This window comes from Octopus sinensis, linkage group LG2 (assembly GCF_006345805.1).
Source record: "Octopus sinensis linkage group LG2, ASM634580v1, whole genome shotgun sequence".
In the NCBI taxonomy this organism is placed as follows: Eukaryota; Metazoa; Mollusca; class Cephalopoda; order Octopoda; family Octopodidae; genus Octopus; species Octopus sinensis.
The window spans coordinates 157436098-157457771 of record NC_042998.1 but is presented as its reverse complement, the minus strand read 5'-3'; the positions used below and the strand labels follow the sequence as shown (position 1 = coordinate 157457771).

Here is a 21674-nt window from a genome sequence, read left to right as displayed (position 1 = left end):
ATCAAAATCTAAAATTCTGAATTGCTTAAGAAGCATTCTTCTTATTTGTCTAGAATATTCCTTCCCTTTTCCAACTGAAAATATTATGATCAATTCCACTGAATATTTTGAGATTTTATTTTTGAAGGTAACTTGGATTTCATTTTCTATCCTTCTATCATTTCTATCAAGCTGTACACAGGTATAGAGATAGAAAAATAGAGATAGAGAGGGAGGAAGTGAATGTGATATGTGATGTATTTATACTGTGAATTAAACCTTGAAATTATATTTAGTTACTTTAAATAATTTTTCTGTGGATAGAAGGCACTTCGGTAAATTTACTAGCAATGTATTTGGTATGACAAGAAGTTTAGAGGCGAAGTTTTTTTACTTGGGATGATATTAACTTCCGATGAAGCTACCAAGCGGGAGAATTCAATAGGTTATTGAATAGCAGGTAGTAAATTCACCATAATGTAAATACATGCCCAGCATTTTCAGAGTCCTACTGCAAAATGCTATGCAACTAGGATTATAAATACAGCAATCATAAAGTAAATTCCAATCATCATTGGAAAGCTTGCTACAGATTTATGTAACAGATTTTTGCAAATTTACATAAAAATTAGCAGTGTCATAAAAAAATCAACTAAATAAAAATATTATTAAAATTCACTGTCGAAATCCTAATAATAAAATAATAAAATCCTAAGAGAATTTGATAAAATTTGCCATATTTAGTTACAGTTGCGTTTCTGTAAATTGTACGAACCAATCACACCTCTCACGCCGTTAAAACAAGAAGTGTCTGTTAAGTACCAGGATTGATTTAATCGACTGCACCGAGATCCAATGGAGGGTCAGAAATAACTTCACAAGGGAAAATGTATCGAGAATTGAAACTAGTCAAAGTGAAATTAGGGTACAGCCCTCAAAATGTTGAATAAAGAAAAGTAGCATATCAATAACAGTTGGGGACAACTAATATTACTACATATGTCGTTCTTTTCTCACTAAAAATTGATAACGGATAGAAAAAAATAGCATTTTCTTTTCTCAATAATCAATACATAAAATGTGTTCATAATAAAATACAAATAAATAATGACAAGGTAACAGAAAAGAAACTTTAATTGGCAAAAATTACGAAATTAAATGTTACAAAAGCAGGATGACAAAAGAGCGGTGATCCAGTATGAAATGGATCAGTTAAAGGCATAAAACTTTATATCCACACCACATACTGAACTTAATCAAGAACATTCAACACTTTGGAACGGTTTTCTGGGTGAATCTGTCATTAACGCTCACATACTGCTTTACTAACATTTTTGGAGTATTTACATCATTTAACTGTCTGTCACTTCTTCGAAATTCTTGCTTTGATTATTTCATAAATTTGAATAGTCATATTTCTACCATTTCTGTGAATTAAAAGCGAAAATGAGAATACATTAGAATCCGGTTCCAATTATCTGTCAATCCATTCCTCTCTTTATCTTTGTCACTCACTCTCTCTCCTTCTTTTTCTCCCTCTCTCATATAGACATATACAAACACACGCATATGTATATATATATATATATATATATATATATATATACTAACAATATAGGATGAAGTCCCTTTCTCTACATAAAAGGATTCCATCAGAAAGCGTGGCAGTATATTAAAAAAACCTTTACGGTTGAAGTATAAACATTTTATAATTATATATATTATAATATATAATATAATTTTATAATATATGTATATTCACAAATACATACACATACTCAAATAAATATACGTACTCATATGTGTGTGTGTATATATATATATATATTAATATACTCACATATATACAAATGCAGATACACGCATATTTATCTGTGCTTGTGTGTGTGTGTGTGAGTGTGTGTGTGTACATGTATGTGTGTGTACATGGTGTGAGTGTGCACATGTGTGTGAGTGTGTGGTCGGTAGGGTGTGTGCGTGTGTACGTCTGCATACTAAAGACACGAAAAAAATGTTCGTAAGTTTGTTAAGGTTTCAGGATCACGACCCCGTCTTCTGAATGAAATTATGCTAAAGGCGGGTATTTCGGTCTTTATTTTTATTTTTTTTCGTATTAGGTTTTGACAACAGAGCTCATGAGAATTTTGTTGAAATCGATAAATTCATTATCCACAAATTCAAAATTGCTAAACAATTTGTCCCTCATTATTTTCATTGTTTATTTCACACGTATCTGATTTGTATTTTAGTTGGCTGTTAGAATGTACTTGAAGAACACCACAATTAAAACGACATCAGCATAAAACCACAAACGTTAAGACCACTATCTATATTAGACTATCGATTCCAGTGTAGACATGAATGTTGTAAACTTCATGATTGGAATTGTTACAATGGACCCAATATTATATTACTCTGATGGCGTTTGATCATACATTTACAACAAGGAATCAGAAAACTGGAAATAATGTAATCGTGAAACAATTTTCATACAGGTTATGATGACATTATCAGATATAGTTTCCACATGGTATTTGATACTAAATACAACACGGTAACAAATTGCCAGTAACATCACTGCATTCACGTGATGAAACTGAGATCATTATCGTTTCAAAAGCAACATAAGGACAGATAAGAGAGTACAAAAATCTTTAATACAACTGTTCGATGTTCAGTTCAGTTTGTGAAGTTGAGAAAACTGCAGATATTTTGTTTTATATTGCAGTACAAATGCAATCCAAGATTAGGCCTGAAGCTTGAGAACATGTAAAAATGATTAGGATAAGTTAAACTATACAAAAACAGGAATAATGAAATTAATTTAGAGAAGAATTCGTTTTAGATTTCTAGCAATAGAAATGAATAAATCTAAAAGGTGTTTTGCAACAGGCTGTATGTTTAGTTATATATCACCACTCGTCGAGTGGAACTATGATTAAAATTATTCTAATCAGAGCCACCTCTCCGAGTTCAGGCAGTGGATTACATTAACCAACGTATGCTTGTAGGACTGTGGAATGTATTCTGTGAAACATTTCGTTATTGCTTGTCAGGGCGAGTGCCCACGGTTGTAAGTTGTTGGCACTTTTTGGATCATCTGCATAAATGTCATTGCAAGTGCCATCAAATGCCGTAGAAGAAAAATTTTGCAGATGACTCTAACATCTAGAAAATCATCGAAGGATAAGTGACCGGACAGAATTCGAAGAAGTAAAGAATCTAATGCTATAGAGTGAGAAGATGATTATCATGACAAGCATCGTCATTATTTTCATTAACCTTAATATCTTCATCATTATCATCATCCTCATCCTTGTCACGACCTCTTTGCCGTAATGACGATCTCCTTTATCGTTACTAAAATTCATTCAGCCATCATGATAATGCTGGTGATAGTCGAAATGGCAAATGAGATAGCTATGTCAACGAAATATTGTTATGGTTGTCGTTGACACAATAAACATTTTAGGTTGATGTCTTATTAAAGATCCACTGGCATCAATCTGTTCAGTAAAACACTGTCAAATCCCCAAACTTCATTACTGATCCAGTAACAGTGCAATTAAAAATATATTAATCTTATGAGAACAAATATTAGAGATACCCAGCAATTAAGTTTCCCGAAAATCACACTATCTTTTTTCTACAAAAGAAATATTTTTGATCAGATTCTTGCTTATCATGTTTAGTTTTTGTCGTTCAGAGACTGAATGAAAATAAAAAAAAACAAATGTTATCATAACTTGCTGTTGTTGTCATGTCTATGTAGAAGATATCCGTGGAAAGTAAGGACTAAACAACACAAACAGGTGAAAATGATAAGTAAAAAAAGAAAAAAAAAACAGGACGGTCGCAGTAAGAATGTTAGTCAAACGATCAATTCTCAATGCACATATTTCTCTCAGTATGTGCGTACTCAATCAGAGAACGACAGTACTAAAAAATATACATTAGGCGGACTCTATGTCTCCTACAAAGTCTACAAAATATTTACATAAATACTAACTAAGATCATGATTTATAAATATCCCTGAAATATATACAACTCTACTAGATATAATAATGTCATTAATATTATAAAAATTAATGATACAAATAGTAAATAACCTTGCTATTTCTTTTCCCAACAACACAATTACAAAATATATTTTTAAATAAAATCTTTACAAACATAAAAAGATACTTGTAAACATAATAAATAACATTTCAAGTTCCTCCAGTACAACTTAAATGGCAGTAAAAATCCTTTTTATGTGAAACACATTAGTATAATACACATGCACACACAAACATACAAACATGCATGGTATACATATAATGTGTGTGTGTGTGTGTATACAAACTGAAATTTATTATGAAGTAAGCCTATATCTTTTAGCCACCAGTGCATTTATAAACTAGCCAGATTTATAAGATACGGTAGTGAGTCATATGCTTACAACTTCATTCTGGATAGTGAAGGAGGGCTAGACTTGACAATGATTTCAAACGTTTTACACTTCTGTCAGTATTCGCCTTCTTTGCAATTAAATGACCACTGTAAAATTATATTTACGCAGTTACTGTTATTAGGCGTACAAATTCAATTAGTTTGTAAAGGCAGTGACGGCTATAATCTAAGGATTCACATCCTAGTAAAATGTAGTAGGAAAAGCAAGTACTACTGGTTCGGCAGTAATACATACGTGTAGATAGATAGATAGATAGATAGATAGACAGACAGACAGACAGATAGATAGATAGATAGATTTATTAGCTAAGCAGCGCCGAACAGATTTTTTGTTTCGAAAACGATCAAAGGGGATCGAAAACGTTTTGGGACGTGCACGCAAGGGAATAACAAAGCAACGTTTTTAACAATTAGTGTTCCAAAAAGGGGGAGTAAATATAATACTGACTAGGGTTATCCGTGGAAAGAAAAACCTACAGAAAAAAAGCACGGTCACATTAGGAAAAGGGAAAACAATATGAGAGCAAAGTCCCCTCTCTCTTTTTGTTTTGTAGGTTCATGCTCAAAGTAGTCCCGACATTCATGCGTACCATCTTTACTACATCCACCCAGCTTTTATTAAACCTTTCATTAGACAAAACTTCCCTGTCTTCTCTTGCCTTCCTTTTCAAGTGATACTTCAAAGAATTGATGAGAAGTTGGCAAGAGAGGAAATAATTTGTCTCTAAACCTTTCAAACAAGTCCGCCATACACATACTTTCACCATAGCCACGAATACGATGATAACTGCATTGACTTCCCAGTTAAAGGAAGGTGGCGGGGAAATATTTACGATAGACTCGGCTGAGAGCTGGACTCATCCCACACGTGATAGCCGCCGTTCGATATAGGCTCACAGGTCTGAAATATTTGGACATTGCACGAGTGCATGAAGAACGGTTTCGTCATTCCGGCCACATCTCAGGCAGGTCGATCCGGTGTTTCTTGAACCGTGTCTATTGACCTTATCTCGAACGGGCAATGCTTCCCGATAGCAAGACAGAGATCACGAGAAATTGTCCAAATGTCCTGGCCTGAAAGTGGTCCTGAAGAGTCGGGTCAGGAATTTCTCGTTGACGCCCAGAGTCTCCCCATGAACGTCGTGGCACCCCCTCCACTACTTCTCTGTAGATCGCCTTTGTGGAATTGAAATCGCACAAGTTAGAACCCGAGTGGCAGAGCTGCTCAGGAGCATGGTAACACTCGTGGTGCCTTTCGCCCAGCCTCGGTCTTTACTTGACCCTCGTTTGATCCAATTCGGTCAATGAGACGAGCTGCGGGGATCGTGCCTCACAAATGGCGACCACACCTATTCACCGTCGTCAATGAAAAGCTGGAGGAGTCGCAGTCCCAACGCATGTCTGCGCATCATTAATCACGGCATACTCAGCCCTCCTTTTAGCGGATGTTGATAGCAAATGGATCGCCTAACCATCGGAGCGCTTCCCTTCTACAAAAAGCGGAACAGTATGCGTTCCAGTTTCGTGATGGTAGGGTCGGGACAAAGCACGACGGTCAGGCGGTAATAGATGACGGATGCGATGTACCCAAACGCCACCTCACCTCGACCTTTTAGAGACAGCTTCCTTTTATCCCATAGTTGTGTGAGAGTGGCCACCCTACTGTTGTACATACATAAAACAAAGCAATTATAAACATGTCTAGATGCATATCTGCATAACAACATAAAAACGCTATCACCAAATCTACAAATCCTCATAGAAACCAAATACTTACATTGAATCTACACACAATCGAAATAACTCCTAACACCAAACAACTAAAAAAGTAAAAAAGCATTATAGACAACAGAGAAACATGCAAAAATTTGTATCCAGCATAAACGACAATACCAACAGTACGAACATTGAAAGTAAGTTAAGTCTTCCATTGATTTTTTTGTCCTAAAAGGACTTGCCACCTACAGATGTCAGTTACTAATGTCTTCGTGTTAAGCGTAACCACATCCATTTACCTGAGCTTGGATTTCTCCTAATTTGTACCTCCAGAATATTATGACGAGAGGAGTTTCCTTACCAACCGAGGTTTCTCCATTCTTTCGATACGGTCAAGATAGAGATCCCGTTGTGCCAAAATCATTTTTGAGCTAAGCATCTTCACCTTCACAAGAATGAGAGGGTGTTTCACAACTTGATTTCTGTCATATTCATATCTCAGTTTTCCCATTTTCAATGCATAAAAATTTATAACATTGTTTGTGGCATTTTTTTCTGTAGTTTCAGTTCAGAGCTGCGGCCATGCTGCGATGCATGTAATGAATGTAGATAAGAGCAGAGGAACAGCAACTGATGTAATCTGACTCAAAGTTCAACTGTGTCGCTTCTATATTGGAGGCAAAATCTACACTGCAAAATGATGCGCAGACTGCATGTTGGAAAATGCATTTTGGTCCTCAGTTATTCAAGATGCGTAAACGCCTATGACTGGTTGATATTTACAGAAAATTAATTCTGACGGTACAAATATGAAAATCTGAAGATCATAGTGTAGCAAAACCTTAAGAGATGAGTGAACCAAGTGTTTAGTTCAATGCTTCTAATAGAGTGAAATCAGTTAAAGTTTCCCGAGTACTATATGGTGTTGAAGCCAAATAGCGTGTTTTGTCGGAAACTAGTTTGATGTATTATTATATTATTACTCAGAGAGTTTCATGAAACAAAAGTGTACACACTTATGCACACATATATATGCAATCAGCTTCATTATCATGCAGCTGTTTGTACAGTAAGATGCAGTGGATGCAGAGTTGAGTGCTTGTGCATGCCGAAAGACAGTTCTATTAGGGTTAAACTTGGGCAAAACTACAGTAATAATAACAAGCAATAAACCAATGAGTGAACCTCACTGTGGCCGTTCGTACATCTAGAAATAGTAGCAAATCTCCTTCAGTTACTTCTAATTAACCATAATTTCTCTATCAAAATATAGCCAATCACGAAAACAAGAATGACTCTGCCATTGTCATATTTGTTTGCTTGGTGGAGTGCTGCGATATCCTCAGTGGGAAATCAAAACTACTAAAACTATGAAACCCAAATGTTGTGTAAATCATCACTAATGAAAACATAAAATTTGTTCTCCTTCAAATTATATGTAACTCAGTTTTATTCAATACAATTACGGGGACACCTGAGTGTTATAAGAAACACTAAATAGCTAAGACGAAAGACCAGGTGTCATAAAAACATATTTAAACAAAGAGTTCGGGAGCAAGAGGACTTTTGTTTGTTTAGTTTATCACATAATACTCTCTCTTTACTTGTTTCAGTCATTTGACTGCGGCCATGCTGGAGCACCGCCTTTTGTCGAGCAAATCGACCCCAGGACTTATTCTTTGTAAGCCTAGTACTTATTCTATCGGTCTCTTTTGGCGAACTGGTAAGTTACGGAGATGTAAACACACCAAGCGATGTTGGGGGGACAAACACAGACACTCAAACATACACACACACACACACATACATATATATATATATATAATATATATATATATTATATATATATATATATATATATATATATACATATATATATATACATATATATACGATGGGCTTCTTTCAGTTTCTGTCTACCAAATCCACTCACAAGGGTTGGTCGGCCCGAGCCTATAGTAGGCTATAGTATATACTCTTTTACTCTTTTACTTGTTTCAGTCATTTGACTGCGGCCATGCTGGAGCACCGCCTTTAATCGAGCAACTCGACCCCGGGACTTATTCTTTTGTAAGCCCAGTACTTATTCTATCGGTCTCTTTTGCCGAACTGCTAAGTAACGGGGACATAAACACACCAGCATTGGTTGTCAAGCAATGCTAGGGGGACAAACACAGACACACAAACACACACACAGTATATATATACATATATACGACGGGCTTCTTTCAGTTTCCGTCTACCAAATCTACTCACAAGGCTTTGGTCGGTCCGAGGCTATAGTAGAAGACACTTAACCAAGGTGCCACGCAGTGGGATTGAACCCGGAACCATGTGGTTGGTAAACAAGCTACTTTATTTCATAAATTTGTCATATAGACAGTACAAAGAGCTTTGCGGGCTGGACAAATACATTAATGAATGAAAATGAAACATAATGAATAAATGGATTGGATTTTTCTCGAAAACATATTTTCTTTTTTCTTTTTTAAAATCAATATGAGGTTTCGAACCTCTTACAAGGGGGAGGTACTAAAACCTCTTACTTAACATGTTTTCTTTCTTTTTTTTTTCTTAAAGCACAAAATTGAGGTTATAAACCACTACAAAATAATCCAATAAGAAGAGGTTTCAAACCCTGTAGCGAGGGTCTTTCACCTCCTACTCTTCGATATATGCATCGATATATTCATCATTATCTTCAATGCCGCTTGAGTTTCTGTATCCCGCCATTTCCCATGCCTAACTCATGTAGGACATGTAAGTGGTGTAAGGGCCACCCGGCCATATGCGACACTCCTCCCCAAATCCTTTAAGCCTTTGCCACAAGGGAAACCTTATGACCTCCACAGCTATCTGCGGAGGCCATTCGGGATCCCGTGTGAAGGGCATATCTACTGTTTCTTTATGTTCTTCTACTATTTTTCCACCTCCCCGCCCTCGTAGAAAAAGATAATTAATTGATCATCTTTAAGGGTGGGGGTGGTTTCTTCCACCGTGGGTGGCACAACTTCGGGACATGCAGTCGGCACATCATCTCCCCGCTGAGATGACCCGTTCTTCTTTTTTTTCTTTTCTTCCTGGCTTCGGGAGAGTGGAGCTCTTCCGCTTTGTCCGGAGACTCTCCCCCGCCTTCTGAAGCCTTAGGTTCCTTCGGCGGGCAACTATTGTTGCCCGCTTTCTTCCTTTTTAATCCTTTTTGAGTTGAGGAGGCTGAAGCCTCCTCGACCACATCCACCTCTCCCTTTGACCGGGTAGAGGAGGTGGCATCTAGTGACTGTTCCAGGATCTTACCATGGTCCTGGGGGCAGTTCCTTTTAATGTGGCCTGGCTGCAGGCACAAGTGACACTTTGGGGGACGTCCCTCAAGTATTACCGGATACCTGCAGCCAGCCATTTTCAAGAAATCTGGAAAAACCAGTTCTGTTGCGGCCGATGGGGTCCACAAGGTCAAAATCGCTTTTGACTCTTCCCAATCGACCGCCGGCGATACTCTTACATTTAAGAGCCTGGGCCCGCCATCTCCCAGTCCTCGTCGGATGGTATCTTCAATCCAATCCGCTTCGGTGCCCGGGGGGGGAGTAAATCCAGGCTCGTATAAATTTTCTTCTACAATATGACGGGAGAAACAGGATTTCCTTGCCTTCTGAAGGCTGACTCGCAAACTGGTGAGCCTTTTCCCCGTTGTCAAACAGCAATCATACGGTTGCATGTTTGACACCACGGGATATATATTTTTACAGAGGACAAATGTTCTTTAAGTTCATTTTTTATGACTTGTTTTGGGAAGACGGTGATGGAATTAAGAACTTTAGAATACGTTCTAAGTACCACCGTATTCTCCTCCATATCTTTTAACCATTGCTTAGGCGAGTTAATTTCCCACTCTAAGACAGAGTTTTTCTTTTTAAGTTCCTTCTCTGCCATGTCAAAAAACAGTTCAAAAGACAGTCTGCCAAAAAATTAAACCGAATAAAAATAAAACAAAATAAAGGGGAGGGGAGGAAACTGAAATTAAAGTAATGAAAAGAATGAACCAAAAATTAGAAAGAAAGAAATAATAGAAGAAGGGAAAAGTAAAAGAAAAATCTCACAAATAGCACAGACAGGGAATCCTTTGTATAATACTCCAAAAAGGTAATCCAAATGGCTTATGCTTATTTTCCTGGCGAGATACGCCCACTAGAATTCACAAGAAGAATTTTCAAAAAAATTCTCAATTCACTGTTACGGTGCTGAGAACCCAGTATTTTGCTCGTTATAGCAAGCCATAATTGACAATTTTTCTTTTTGTTCTTTTTTCTGTTCGCGGAGCCGAAACTCACATCTGCTCACTGTAGCAGTCCAGACCAACTAGTGTTGCATTCTGGGTAAACAAGCTACTTACCACACAGCCACTCCTGCGTTGTATATAACTGTAGAAGTAGTAAATCATTCAAATAAAAATTATTTCAAATAGAAAATAAAAGTAGCACTAATATCATAAACATTGTCGACCACATATATAATACTTAAGATACGCTGTATGTGTATTTGCCGGTAGGCTGCTATTTTGGTGAGGTGGATATTACTCGCGCACAAATCGGAACCTACCGGTAAATATACAAGTCGTGTAGGTTAAGTATATGTGGTCGACAATGTTAAAAATTATTTAAACAAAAGCATTCCCTTATATTTTCATTCCATACGTTTTTATTAAAGTAATGTGAAGTATTTTCTCTAGCATCGTCATGGAACGATAGGCCGGTGAGCATTGAACACGGCTCTACATGAGATAATGAAATTAAGAAAATTATAGTAATCGGAAATTAATGTTGTTTATTTGTTTTGTTTCGTTTTCACATTCCCAGACTAAGATGCGCAAGCTAAAATGTAATTTTCAATGGTCAGCAAATTAAAAGAAATATTCCTTGCTATTGTTAATAATTGACAACAACAAATAATCAATAATTGCTAGACTTCAGAAATTCAATGGAACGAGTTTGCATTCCATTATGTCTCCAACCAATTCTAAACATGTTCGTTAAAAACAAATAATTAATTCATATTTGTTTAGAAATCCAGCTTCCTGGGATACTTTCAGAACATATTAAATAAGGGAATAGTTTTTTTGTAGTCTGCCGGAAAACGAATAATCAAATAATTTAGAAAATGCCATTGTTTCCGTTAGGTGTGAAGAAGCTAAAAGCCAACTAAAACTCCCTTAAAATTTCTGGTATTTAAGGCGGCGAGCTGACAGAGTTGCTAGTACGCCGAGCAAAATGCTCAGTGGCGTTTCGTCCGTCTTTACTTCCTGAGTTCAAATTCCACGGAGGTCGAGTTTATATTTCATCCTTGTACCCAAATTTAAAACCAATATTTTGATCTTTGTTTCCTATTCTGCTGACTAAGAGTTTTCCTTTCATGATTTAATATCTGGTCAATAAAGTAGATCTCTAACATAAATATATCGCTCTCATGTCAGTATAAGTATTAGGTATTTTTGAGACACCCTAGAGCTGTGGATGAGAGGGTCAGTAAATCGGTGACGGTCCCTACCAGGTTCAATAAAATAAGTACTATGACCAAGTTAATACTCTCATCAATCTCCTCTAATCTGTGCTTTCGTACCAATGTTTGAAGTCATTTGTCGCTTATTTCATCACAATCTGCATTTGAACCTGAAATATTAGAGAACTAGATCTTTATTTTCTTCGGCGACTCCATTACCATAGAAGGGGTATGTTACTAAAATAAAATAAAAAAAAGACGAATATAAAGTATGTGTCGACGCACTATCAAAGATAACACATCGATTTAGTCCTCAAAGTAAAAAACAAGTTTATCATTTTAAAGTGAATGTGTGTATGCAAATGACTTTGTATCTGTTTAGTATTACCAGTAGTAGACTATTTTTTCTGCTCCATTGGAGATGAAACGTAATGTCGAACTTCTCAGAACTGAAATTTGAAACCCACTAGTTTATGGCTAAATACTAAAAATACTTCGCCCAGGGAATCGCCTCGGATCTTTTCGGTTTGAACGGCAGTTTTTAACATAATTTCTAGGTAACTAAAAAAATTTAAACTTCGTATACTCGTAGAATGTGTTTATAAAACATCTTTTTCTCTTGGCTTTAATTGAGAAAATTCTATGGTTTGTAAGATATTTGTTGTTTTTTTTCTTCAATTTCTGCAATTTCAACCAACCAAATACGTCTATTGAGGTAAAAAAAAAAAAAACACTCTGTGCCGTATGAATATGTCCCTCGTTTAAGAAACAGATTGGATTTATTTACATTTGTGAAGAAAAAAAGATACCCTCCCCTCCAGCCCTAACCCTAACCCTAAAACAGATTGAAATGCGATAGATCGATACTAGGGTCATAATTATGGGTGACAATTTCATATGACACCGCTATAAAAAACTGCCGTTCAAACCGAAAGGATCCATCGCCTCCCTTATCTCTCTCTCACATCTCTGTCTCTCTCCCTCCTCTCACTAAATCCTCTATCATTCCTCTCTATCTCCTTTCTCTCTCTCTCTCCCTCTCTCTCTCTCTCCATCTCTCTCATTCTTTATTCTTCTATTTTCCATATTTAACGTACTCACAAAATAGTCTATATAATCTAATCCAAGGAAAGGTGGAGCAGCTCCTATGATTAATTGGTTTTTGCTGAAACGGAAATCTTAAGATCATATTGTAGCAAAACATTAAGAGATGAGTAAACTGGGAGTCTCTTTCACTGCTTCTAACAGAGTAAAATCAGTTAAAGATTCTCGAGTACCAGATGGTGTTAAAGCTCAGCAGCATGTTTAGACGGAAATCCAGTTGATACATTCTTATACTATTATTCAGTTTCAGAACTTTACATATATACTCTTTACTCTTTACTCTTTTACTCTTTTACTTGTTTCAGTCATTTGACTGCGGCCATGCTGGAGCACCGCCTTTAGTCGAGCAACTCGACCCCGGGACTTATTCTTTGTAAGCCCAGTACTTATTCTATCAGTCTCTTTTGCCGAACCGCTAAATTACGGGGAACTTATATATACATATACCCATATATATACATATACACATATATATGCATATATATATACATATATATACATATACACACACATATATATATATACATATATATACATATATATACATACATATATACATATATATACATACACACACACACTCACACATACATATATATATATATATATATCCAAGGTGGGTAAGTTATTTGAGTACATAACTTCTGGGAGTCATTGCTGCATTTTTACTAACTCTGTATAATCTTTGGTTCAGAAAATAATAATGGCAGACCCTCGGCTTACTCAAGAAATGAAGAGGCGTTCTGTTATTGTGATTATAACGGCTGAGCGATTTAGAAATATATCAATTTTCAAAATTTGCTAGATCTTTTGTCTACAAAATCTGTAAGGAGCTAGAGGCTGAAGATGGAAACGTATCTCCAATATCAAAGCAAAAAAAAAAATTCCTAAACGCTCTAGATAATCACACAACACCTGAATTTATCCAGCAAGTTCAACAGACTATTGATGACAAACGCGGAAAGATCTCCATGTGCAGAAGGAACAGTCCGAAATATTGTCCACAGATGATTGAAGTTCAGTTTGTTAGAAAAAGGAAAAGAAGATCACTACATCATATCTGAAAACAAACTGAAACAAACTGAAACATTCAGAAGAAGATTTGATTTGGTTTTTCTCAAACAAGAAAAACTTTGACCAAGATCAAAAAGTTAACAGAAGAAATGAGAGGTGATTATGGGCTGACCCTTCTGAAGATCCTAGTGTTATGCATATAAAATTTCCTACAACTGTCTTGGTTTTAGGGGTTGTCAGCGAAATACATGTGCTGCCTCCTTACTTCTCTCCACAAGGCCTTAGAGTTAACTCTGCCGCCTATGTTGACGTCCTGGAAATAATTGTTAAGCCCTGGATAGACACTGTATGTAATGGAAGGCCGTATGTGTTTCAGTAAGACTCTGCACTATCACACATGGGTCTAGTAACAAAGGAATGGATGCCTGAAAACTTTCACGATCACACAAGACCTAAAATTTGGGCTCCTAATTCCCCAGATATCAGTCTATTACATGCGGAGCGTTGTTGAGGGAGAGGTCAAGGAACACGCCCATAAGACCAAAAATTCTTTGAAAGCTGTCATATTTAGAGCAATGTCCAAAATGAACCAGGATCACTTGATTTGAGCATGTAGATGATTTAGATCTCATATAGAAGCAGTTGTTGAAGCTGAAGGTGGATTTATTAAATAATATTATAGAAAAGAATATTTATTTTTATCCTTATACATACATACATACATACATACATACATACATACATACATACATACATACATACTACATACATACATATATATATATATATATATATATATATATATATATATATATATATATATATATATTTGCTTATATACATATATATATATAAATAATATATGTATATGCATGTACATGCCTACATATATATGTGGTGGCTACCCCATTGTTATCGAGTATGGCCATTGCACGAAGCTTAATCAATGTTGTTATCGTGCAATGCCTGTGCAAGAAGTGAGGAAAGGCTGTGCACTGAGTCAATCCCACTCACTAAGCAACAGCAGCCATAATCCGAAAAGAAGAACAAGTCAACATCATCGGTAACCACTGAGCCGCAGGTTTTATGTCGGAGTTATCCCAGTTACCTGAGTTACCTTCTCCTAGAAGGATGCCCTAACAAAGGCTAGGAGTCCTTCATTCCCAATGGTTTAACCGCGCGATCGGGTATCCAGTCCGATTATTTCTATGTCCCTGTGCATGATATATCCTTAAGACATTTATTTGATGGCCGTTGACTCTCAAGAGTTCCTCCGCCCTTTGACGGATTTTGTCTTTCATCCCGCAGGGTGTCCAATAAACACCCTCCTCAACAAGCAAGCTTGGTGGGGTTGCCGGTTTAGTTGCCTACGACCCGATCATGCAACAGGTTGTACAGGGTTACATGTTACCTGTAGCACTCGAAAGTGACATGACATAACATATATATGTATATATATTATATAACATATATATGTACATATATATATATATATATACATGCATATATGGGTACAGGACGTCAAAAAAAGCGTGAACAAAATGAGAAACGAGAACATAAAAAACAAAGGCATGGAAAACGAACATTTTTGAACATGAAAGAAACAAATAGAGAAACTAGACACGCAACATATAGAATACTAGCAGAGTTACGCGGCGTCGCCCGAGTTGCATGCAATTAAAGAATTAGACTTTTCTGTTATATTTTCTGTAATGAACTGGAATATCTGTTTCGAATTTCATCAAAATTGCAGATGAGGGTTATTTCCTTCTTTACAAATCCAAACAAAATTGTACACGTGCCAAATGTATCTCATATTACTGATTTTCATGCGCATATTCCAAAATTCAGTCTTATAAAACTTATTAAAAGGATTTTGCTCCTGAAACATGGAGGTCATGGAGCTCTAAAATGTCAACTAGAGAAGTTGAATTGTTGAGAATCTTTTTAACTTGGGTCTTATATCTATTGTTTGAATTTCTTTGAAATAGGAAATATATTTTCACTGGGTTTGTAAAAGAGAGCAAAGCTACAGGAAACCAAAAGACGAATGATTACAATAAGCAGTCAGCTACAGTACCCTAGTCGTTACCACTCCCAATGTAGTATTCCTCACCATCCAGGTGACAGGTACAGCCGTAAGATGCATTACGAGTCTAGAGCAATTGGAAGGACGTGACCTAACTGAAATAAACATTAACAATTGTGTGACATGAGGGCTAAGGAGAAATGAAAGTTGGAGTTTGCAAATGACCACTATACTGATACGTAACTGGACAGAATAAATATACAATCTATAAATGTCTTTGAATAACCAGTCACTCATCTGGGAAGGCCTTGAAATCAATGTCACCATGTGGGAACTATGTGTGACCCAGTGATAATAAAAAGACTGAAAGGAGATCTGCAATCAAATAACTTTACTCAACACTTTGCAACTGAATCAGTAGAGGCAAATATGCCTCTCATTTACTTGACAATTTATGCAGCACATTGCAGAAATCATAATTTAAGTGTATGTCAAAGGAAACTCTTACACTGTTGTGCCATTGAATTACAAATAATGCTCATCTTCTATGCTCGGATGACCCCACAGCTTCCAAGAGTACAACTGTATTCGTCTTTGCTTAGATAAAATGACAAAATTGTGGGTGTTAAGTCCCCATGAAGGGGGTCTTTCTAACTTGTAAGAAGATGAAATTTTATAAATATTACTTCATTTGTATCTATTATCTATGGTTAAAATTTCATCAACAGCAAAAATATATGAATTTTCATGGGGGTTGTGGCCCTTATGCATAGAATATAATTTCCAAATTTCGTAAAGAACTATTCAGTACTTTTGACTTAGTTTTGGATCATAAAAGAAATGTTAAGGCCCTCATTAGGTTGTCTTAGAATTCTCATGTGAAGTGGAAACTTTGAGAATACTTCTTGATGTGTGTCAATTACCCATGGTTGAAATTTCAACAACATCGAACATTTATGAATTTTCATGGGGGGGTCTGCCCCTTTAAACCATCTGAAATTCAAAACAAACATATTGCATTATAACCGCTCTTATACATTGAATCTAAGTTTCAAATATCATAAGAATCGATTCAGTAATTTTGGTCCATGAAATTGAATATTAATTTGATTAATATGAATTGAAAACCAGTGGTGTAGCATATAAGACCATAGCGGACCTTCTTCTAGCAACATGGATGTCCACTGTTAATGGTTCATCCCTCTTATATAATAGTTTGACTTTAATAGTTTCAGTATTAAAGTGAAAGTATCTGACATTACAATAGAGAGATGTTTTTGTTTCACTTTTAACACGTAATACTGAAATAGTGGAGAAGATATTATATTGCTGTGGGTTCGCTCTAGGCAAGAAGTAAAAAAAAATTATTTTGCCCATCACACTAAATGGACCCTAAGTAAGGCATTTGAAAAATTTGAATGAAATTGGTTGCGTAGTTCTCAAGTTTTAGGGATTCATAGTGGAGGAGATATGATATTCCTGTCGGCTCGCCCTAGTTCTCAGGTTTTAGGGATTCACACAGACAGACACACATTCTCAGTTTTATATATATACATTCCCTTCATCAGTTGTCCCCTGTTTTATCTGCTACGCGTTTCGAATTTAGAGACAAGGGGCGACTTCGTTAAAACAGTCCGTCCCGCAAAGCAAATTAAATAAAATCTGAGATCTTTTGCGAAGGGTTGAAGTGGTAACAAAAGCAGGACAGTGAGAACAAAACAGTAAAAACAAACGGTGAGTGCTGTTAAGCCATAACGATGTGAAGTGGTGGACGCTGGAAAAGCTAGCTTTGAAAAGAGATAGGCAAAAGCACGTCTTGTCTTAGGAAGGAAGTAGAGAAAAGAAAGATAGATAGCCGTTGGTCACGTGTGAGCAACGAGAGAGTCAAGGAGGAACTGTGAGAGAGAGAGGGAACGGTGAAGGGGAGAGGAGAAGAAATAGAGAAAGGGTGGGAGGGAAAAACAGAAAGGAAGAACAAGAGAGGGAGATAAAATACAGATAGGTTGTAAAGTGCGCATCGGAATTAAGATAAAACTGACTTGGAAATGGATGCGTGGCGTTCGATCATATAATAATTTTAATAATATATGTGTGTGTGCATATATACACACTACATGTACATGCCTACACACACGCACACACACGCACGCACACACACACACACACATATATATATATATATATATATATATATATATATACATGCAGATATGGATACAGGACGTCAAAAAAACGTGAAAAAATCCCAAATTTTATTTCATTTGCATTGCGGAAACGACTGTTTTAACGAAATTGCATCTTGTCTCTACCTTCGAAATTGCTTTCATTATTTTTATCACAATCATAATCTCTCGTTTTTAAGCAAACATGAAAATAATCCAACAACAGAGGGAGAAGTAGTTTCTCAAGTTTTACCTCCCCCTCAAAGCAACATAGAAATTTCAATTCAGCAGCCCAACTATAACTTTTGGAGTGTGTGGGAGAGAGACAGAGAGAGAACATTGCAAACAATGAATGAAATACACATGAAATGAAATAATCGTATTAATAAAAGGTATTACTACAGATATATACGCCTCCGAATTTGTTGCCTCATACCATCCAGAAAAATGGATACCTTTAAACAATATGTTATACAAATACCGCTTAGATGTTTTAGCTTCAGAGTATGTAGGGATTTATGCGAAAGAATTTTTGCGAGCGTGTGGAGAGTGGAGTTTCATTCCCTCATAACTTTCAGGAAAATGGGTGTCTTTTCATGAAAATTTATACAAATCCCTTTCAAATAGCACAGATTACGATTATAAAGAAATTTGTGAGAAAACTTTTTTCGGGGATTTTCCCCATATTTTTTTTAACCGTTGCCTTCGAAATGATGGGATGGAAGTGAGGGCATCTTTGTATGAAAAGGTTTTGAACTTTTATGAAAAGGTTTTACACTTCACAACCAAGTGTTTTAAGGGTGATTTGCACCTTATTCATAATTTACGAACACTACTTCAACAGTGGTACACACACACACACATACACGTACACACACCCATACACACAGCAATACACATTCGCACACACGCACAGATACACATGCACACAAATGAAAAGTAATGAATATATGTGTGCGCGTGTACTGTTCACTGACAAAATTTCGTGGTGCCTCCCTTTTTTGACACAAATGAAGTTTTCTTGGTTCTGAATTTCCTCAGAATCTATCCAACCCGCGCAGTGTTGCCATCTTGGTAATATGCACATGGAATTTTGCATCATGGCTCATGTGAACCCACAGGTCACGCACCGACTCTCGGATCGCATTACCTTCTTGTCCAGTATATTTCGATTTTAGCCTGGTAGTGGACCGATAAGGGAGTGCCTAAAATTTCATAGCATTGAGCTGCATGTTATTTTTGTTAGCCCATTTGTATATTTCATTCAGGTAATTTCTGTAGTTTTACGATGACCTCTAGGTTTCTAACTGCCTGCAATTTTTGTGCCGTCAGCATAACTGGGCAGACTGGCAGACTATAACGGGGAGGGCATTTCTGAGAAGGCCACCACAAATAGTAGTGACACCAGTACAGTTCCCTGTGAGAATCTGCTGAGAATTGGTGTCACTTCAGAGTGAGAAACATTGGCTACAACTGTCTGACACCTGCCATTCAGAAAATCATTCCACCATTCTCCCAGTTCCCCAGTAATACCAAGGTTTTTCAGTTGATGACATATCATGTCATGATCAAGCTTGTCGAAGGCCTTGGCAAAGTCGAGGTATATCACGTCTACAACTGACTGGTTTAGCTGTTGTTTCAGTACCTAGTCAAAATGCTGCAGCAGTTCCTCCCTGGACAACAGTCATGTTGCATGCTTGTGAGAAGGTTGTTTTCTTCTAGGAAAGTGATCAGCCTTTTTCTGGCAATGCGTTCCATTGTCTTACTGATATGTGAGCTCAGAGAGTTGGGCCTGTAGTTTTTAGCATCTGCTCTGCTTCCTCCTTTATGAACAGGACATATGATACTCTCTTTTAACATGTTGGAAAGTTTACCACATGCAAGGAAACTGTGAGAGAGTATCTTCAGTGACTTTGCAAGAGCCTTTTTGCGTGTCTTTAAGAGAGCGGCCCGGAATCCATTTAGGCCTGTTGCTGTGTTTGATCACGTCTCATCAATACTACATCCTCTTCTGTTATGTTGATGTAATCGAAGGTTGCCTTTTTTCCGAATAGATTTGTTACATTGAAAACTCCTCAGCATTTTTATTTGCATATTTTCCAGTGGAGAAGTGAAAACACTTCGGAATTGTTTATTTAATGCTTCACTTATCTTAACTGTGTCTGCAGTTAATGAGCTGTTCTTATCAAGTAGTGGCTCCATTTCAAATCGTACTGAGGCAAACTCCTTTGCCAATGTGTAGAATGCTTTATAACTTCTTTACATATTTTCGACTGCCCAGGTTTCTTTTTCTTCTCTTTCTTTATCATGGGAGATTTTGAGTTTTTTTCAGTCTCGAAGAGTTTCGCTGTCAAGTGGGAATTCACATTGTCATTGAGATGTTTGCTTAAACAATTCGTGATCTTTATTCTCCGCCGTATGCGTATTCCCCTGTCTCGGTGAATGATGTTTTTGTGTGAATTGGCTGTCTTCTCTGGAACATATTGAATACATATGGCTCGCATTATTGACATAAATTTATTGAGTTTCATATCTATGTCTTGCAGAGAGAGGCTTTTAGGCCAGTCCTGCTGTATTATGTTTTCAAATGAACATTATAGAAATTTAGGCTGGATAGGTTTTGAGCGCCATCTGTACGGAGTTTATCTCTAGTTAATTCCGGGGCATACATTGTCAATTTCATCATGTTATGGTCTGAGAATATTGTTTGTGTTATATTTACGTTTTTTTTTTTTTACTTTACTTTATTTTTATTATATCTAGTTTCAGCTCACGAGCTGTGGCCATGTTGGGGCACCACCATTTGATGTTGCTACATAATTTTACTTCACGAATGCTTTTTAGGAATTGACATTTGGTGCAAGAGAGAGTTTGATGCAGCTGTCCTCATCTGCACCTCCTGCTGTGAAGCTGGTTCACCTGGGACACTTGATAGGAAGAGGTCCAGCTTTAATTTGAAGACAACTACATCCACCCCATGCAGGTCTCTCAGGTCGTTCGGGGGGATATTGAAGTGGTGCGCACTGTATGGTTTTGCATGTCTAACTATGAACCGAACAAGTAATGTAGTATTCCGCATAAGCCTCCTTCACTCGTCATATAAATTCTGCCAAAGATGTTGAATGTCTCTTATTGATTGGCCTGAATCTGGCAACAGGATTACGATAACGATTTTTAAATGAATCAGCCGTCTGCCCAATGTAAACATAAGACCCTCCCCTTGTGTGCACCTTACATTTATATACAAGAATTGTAATCAAACATTTTGATTTATCCTTACATGAGCATTTATCGTTTAGATTTGTACCTAAAGCAGTCCTGACTTCATTTACCGGCGTTTTTATTGTGTTAGCTGTACCATGAGTATTTCTACTACTATAAATTGGTCGAAGTTGATGATTATCAATGCGGTTTACATCTCCTTGGTTGACATTTAGATGTAAATGCTTGCTACATCAAGTAGGTGGGTTATTGAATCTTTGTCGCATTTTGCTATTGTTTATGGGATGCATAAGCTGCTCCAAATTAGCAAAGTAAGCGTAGGATAGCTCCACGATGTGCTGATTAAAAATAGCATGGTACCGATTAGATTTAGGAAAACACTTGTCCAAAGCAGCAAACAAATTTCCGGCGATCCTGGTTGAAACATACAAACCGAAAATTGGGTTGAACCAGAGGACATCCTGATTCCTACATTTGTTGTTAGGTTTATTTGATCTCGTGTGCT

At 36.8% G+C, this 21674-nt stretch overlaps 1 protein-coding gene across 1 annotated transcript in view; it reads right to left on the bottom strand.

The window, feature by feature from the left end:
* Positions 1–1123: 1123 nt before the first annotated feature.
* Positions 1124–21674, bottom strand: part of LOC115232600 (glutathione peroxidase 3-like) — a 70439-nt gene continuing 49888 nt past the window's right edge. The window contains exon 4 of the mRNA XM_029802572.2: positions 1124–1406. The gene's annotated coding sequence lies outside the window, so the exon portion shown is untranslated. The remainder of the gene's footprint in view (positions 1407–21674) is intronic.